Raw genomic sequence first — 5,361 nt, forward strand, 5'->3', positions numbered from 1 at the left:
TTTTAACTCAAAGAAAAGAAACAATTTAGTTCTTTTTTAGTTTCATACTTCCATTTCATTCAATTCAATTTAGACAAGCACAAAACTTTCACTCAAATTTTCACTCTTTCGGTTGAATCCAACCCTGCTCCATTCAGTCCTAATCTCCTGGAGGAGACCAAGTTCTAGTAGCTTGTGCCAAAACAGAAATTTTAAAATTAGGGTTTTGAGTTTTGACTATTATTATAATGTCCATTGTTCTAGTTTTTGTTTATGAGATATAGATAGCACATTCTTACACATAAATTAGACAGTCAGTACTATGTTTCCTCTTAGCTTTGTTGTCCCCAGTTTTAAGAAAGTTATTCCAATTAAGAACTTTAATTCATGCAAATTGATCAAAGGTTAAAATTATGCATTAAGTGGGTTGGCTTGACCATAGATGTAAAGAAAGAGAGAGATGTGGAGGAGGAGGAGGAGAAGGTTAGTGGTTGATCAAGCATGAGTGGACAAGAAAAACATAATTGTACATGAGACGGGTTTTGAGTGTCTATATATAGACCAATGTATCATACTATATACCAAATTGATGAAAGCTTAAACTATTGAATTAAGTTTTCGGAACGTGGAACGAAGAATAAATTCTAGTATTGGGTTTTCATGTTTAGAACAATGTATCATATTGTGTAGATGTTTGTGTGCTTCCTATGCCTTTTAAAATCAAACAAGGCTCTTTACGAGTATTATCGTAGTCTAACTAGTCGTGTTATATCTTATTAATATGGGTCATATCACAGTTTCCTATGCTTTTTTTACACCTTATGGCGTGAAAAAATATGTACATAATGGGGATAACTATAACCGTTAACAAAATTCTATTAACCTAATGCCATTTTGTAGCTATCACCTAGACGAGCTTTTGGAACTAGATGTACATGCTTTAACCCTTGTAAAAACATCGAAGTTGTTTTTAATTGACCCTTGATAGATTAAATCTTTTGTAACTTCTCATAAATAAGAATGATTAAGATCTCATACGTTAACACATAATAAATTTACAAGTCACATAAGCTAAATGACGGTTGGTTAGAGCCTTAGAGGTAAATTATTGTTGGACTTGTGTATGGATAATACAGGGCGTGTTTTATAACCGTGTGTGCTTTTTTTGAGGCTTATGGACTTTTTCGTTTCTTTTTTCTATTCTAGGCTCCATAGATAGGTTCAATCCATTCTGAAAATTAAAATTTTTTAGAATATTCAATCTAAATTTATTCGAAAGGTAATATGAGTCTGGACTGCTAATTAGATTTGGATCATGTTGCATATTTGATTTTGATTCGAATAACTTTCACCCCTATCTACAACTTAAAGTCAATGTATTATTTTAATATTTGCTTTCGAGTTGCTACCTTTTTATATATTTTTGCCTATTACCTCTGTTTATGTGTCAACTCCACATTCATGTTGGGTGCAGTTTTTTCTTTCAATGCTCAAAGGAAGATGGTTTGCTGGCAAAGGAGAGGCAATGGCTGCTCACTATGCTTTTGGTCCTCATAAAGAAAGACGATGTCATTATAAAGCACAGACTTCTCATACGCACGACCACCACAAGAGGGGAACCTCCATTGAAGAAGCTACAAAAGAAATTTATAGCTTTTGTTACTGAGGTTGAGAAGAATGGAGATAATTACAATGATTGCGAGAGAATTGCAAAAGCATTTCTTCATGAACTTACTACTTTTGAGATTCCATTGTTGAAAAGCAAAGCATTTGTCGATGCAAACTTAAGGGAGAAGGAGCACTTTAATGAGTTGAAAGATGAGATAAATAGCCAGATTCTTCAGGTACAATTAGAAATTGAAGATTTAAAGAAGGAACTTTAAGCCTGCAAGATTGAGAGAAAACACAAGAAACAGTGTGAGACGATACGAAAATTAATTATCATCTACCCCCTTCGGTCAGAAACAGAGAAGACAATTGCAAAACTTGAGAGCCAGATTGCAGTACTGGAAACAGAAGATATAGCTAGCTTAAGACTGCTAGATCTTCGAAGAAAACAGTATGCTCTTCTTTTACACGTGGTACGTTTTTACTAATGATGCATATTGTTTGCTAATTGCTTTGTTGCAACTAGGGGTAGGGTTGTTAAATGGGCCGAACAAAAGTCGGGCCGAGCTTAAGTAATTATGAGGCCGGGTTGGATAAGGGCCCTTAAAACATAATATGGGTTTCAAAGCCCAACCCCGCCCGATCAGACCCATTTTTAATACAAATAATTTATCATTTATAATAATTAAATTGAAAAAAATATTAATAATTCCCATTGACATTGTTATTTGTAATATTTAAATTATCATTAATTATGCTATTTACAAGGCCATTTTTGGACCCTTATTGAGCCCTTTTATAGCCCACTTTATTTTAATTATAGCCTGGCTCGGCCCAGCCAATTAAGTACCTCTAGTTGCAACCTACTCGATTGGAGACATTTGTCTACGTGCGTATGGTCCCGAAAAGGTTAGATATGCAGGGCCAAAACATACTGCCCAAACTTTGATCGATTAGGAAAGGCAATGCTTTTGAAAAAGACAAACATTTTTTTGACTAGTTATATATGTGTAGTTGGATGAGTTGCAGATAACAATAGAGGATAGACAGAGAAGCTTAGTTCAAGAGATGAAAAATCCAACTGAAGAGCATAAGGTTGGTCCGGATACGAGCGGGATTGCTGAAAGCATGAACATTGATTAGCAATTTTTTGTGTTGTTTTGAATCATAGGCTTTGTTAGTATTAACTTTAAAACCTCTTTATCCGAGCCCATCAAATTGCGCCAACTTTAAACCAAAATTTCTAAATTTCTAAAAAAATTTTAGGGAAACTTTTAAAAAATTTTAAGCCTCTTTATCCGAGCCCATAAAAGTTTTTTAAAAATTACTTCTTGTATGAGACCGTTTCACGTGAGACAGGTTCATATAAGAAGGCTATTAGTCAAAAAATATAAAAAGAAAAAAAATAAAAATTAAATTTACATTTATATAGAAAATAATTTTTTTTAATGTAGTTTAGACTAACCCATTTAAAGTCGTATCATGGTATTATTAGTGAATACTTCGTCCGTTCCAATTTACTTGTGACATTTGCTTTTTCACACAGTCCAATGCACTAATTCAAGTCTTAATATCTCTGATTATGTATGATAAAAATTATAAAAATTTAATATTAATAATCTTTACAATGAGACGAATCAAACAAGATCTCACTAGACTATATTTTAATTTATAGATTAAAAACTAATGGAGCGATTAAAGTCATTTTTGACAATAAATATCAACTCTCTCTCGGCTCTTGCTCGTAGGAGTATCTGTTTTTTGTTTTCTGGTTTTTTTGTTCTTTCTCTGTGGACATGGTCATGGTGTCTACTCACATTTCTACTTTCCTTCTAAGTATGCAGTACCGCCATCTCCATTCCTTCCATCAAACTATAGACATGGCGCCTAGATATCAAAACTGAACTCCATACCAGTCTCTAGGAAACACGATACTCCAACAATGAAGTTTACTACCAAATCTGGGTTTGATCTTATTTCTCTCTTTCCAATTGCTTTTCTCCTCCCTTCCAGATTTCCAAGTAATCTTAGATTTCATTTTTGTCATCGAAAAATCTCCACTTACGCTTCAGATGTTCATTTTGCTGATTCTAAATTATTCCTTGATTATGTTCGACAACAATCCAAATTAGGGTTTAACAAAATTGATCATCCCCTTTCCCTCTTTCATTATATGAAATCCATTCGTCCTCTTCCATCTATTGTTGATTTTTGTATGTTATTTACTGCCATGTCTAGAATGAAACCCAATCCCCCTTTTTCCTCTATCATTACTCTCTTTAAGCAATTGCATTTCTCAGGTCTCCGTCCGAATGGTCATTCCCTTTCTATTATGGCTAATTGTTATTGCCGCTTAGGTCGTGTTGATTTAGGGTTTGCGGTTCTTTCCTACATGATTAAACTAGGTTATCGGCCTAGCATTGTTACCTTTACTACACTTATCAATGGCTTTATTCATATCCATCGATTAGGCAACACTATTCAATTATTGGATAAAATTGTAAAGCTTGGATATGAACCCAATTTGGTTGTTTATGGGACCATGTTTAAAGGTTTATGTAGAACTGGAGACAATCTTGGTGCCCTTAAGCTCCTTAGAGACATGGAGTCTCATGCCCATTGTACGCCTAACATTGTCATCTATAGCACCATTATTGATAGTCTTTCTAAAGACGGGTTAATAAATGAGGCCGTTAATCTTTTTTCTGAGATGCAAGTTAAGGGAATTCGACCTAATGTCGTTACCTATAATATTTTGATCCGAGGAATGTGCACTTTAGGGATGTGGAAAGAGGCGGAGGATATGCTTAGTGAGATGATGGCAAAAAACTTAATTCCTCAAGTTCCGACTTACAACATGTTAATCATATGTATTGTAAGGATGGTATGATTGATGAAGCAGAAGCTGTATTTAGATTAATGACAGAAAAGGGTCAAGTCCCCAATTTAATCACTTACAATACGTTGATGGATGGATATTGTTTACGCGGTGACATGGACAAGGCAGAAGAGCTAAAGATTTTGATGGGTAAAGAAGGTTGTAAACCTGATGTTATTTCCTTCAAGATTTTATTGAATGGATATTTTAGGTCTAAAAATAGTGATAAAGGTCCTATCCTTATGAATGAGATGGTTCTTCAAGGAATAACCCCTGATATTATCACATACAACTCAATCATTAATGGTTTGTGCAAGGACAACCAGCTTGAAAGTGCACTAAAGTGTTTAAAGGAAATGGAATGTCATGGAGTCAAAACGGATGTGGTTACGTATGTTTCATTGTTGGATGGTCTATGTAAAAATAGACGGATGGATAAAGCAATGGATTTGTTAAAGAACATGAAGAAGAACGGAGTTCACCCAAATATGATCATCTATAATATCTTAATTTGTGGGTTGTGCGATGTTGGCAAACATGAAGAAGCTGTAAATGTCTTCTCATTTGTTGAAGCTAAGGGGTTACGACCAGATGTGCGTCTATATAATGTTATGATCAAGGGTTTGTGTAAGAACGGGTTGTTAAATGATGCTAATGAACTATTTGAGAAAATGGATGGCATTAGATGTTCCCCGGATGAATTCACTTTCAATATAATTATTCAAGCATTTCTTGAGATTAAGGATGTTAAAAGGGCTGTGAAGCTTGTCTGCCTTATGCGAGATAAAGGGTTCGCCGCTTTCAACGAAACTATCTCGTCATTTGTGGACTTACTCAATGATCCAAATATTGGTGATGCGGACAAGGAGTTGCTTAAAAGCTACTTTGACATCTAA

The 5,361-nt window shown here is 34.5% G+C and overlaps 2 pseudogenes; both read left to right on the forward strand.

Moving 5' to 3' along the window:
• The first annotated feature begins 1,465 nt into the window (after positions 1-1,465).
• LOC130828794 (THO complex subunit 7A-like) lies at positions 1,466-2,730 on the forward strand (annotated as a pseudogene).
• A 799-nt stretch (positions 2,731-3,529) lies between these two features.
• Positions 3,530-5,361, forward strand: LOC130828523 (putative pentatricopeptide repeat-containing protein At1g12700, mitochondrial; annotated as a pseudogene).

This window comes from Amaranthus tricolor, chromosome 12 (genome assembly GCF_026212465.1).
Source record: "Amaranthus tricolor cultivar Red isolate AtriRed21 chromosome 12, ASM2621246v1, whole genome shotgun sequence".
Classification (NCBI taxonomy): domain Eukaryota; kingdom Viridiplantae; phylum Streptophyta; class Magnoliopsida; order Caryophyllales; family Amaranthaceae; genus Amaranthus; species Amaranthus tricolor.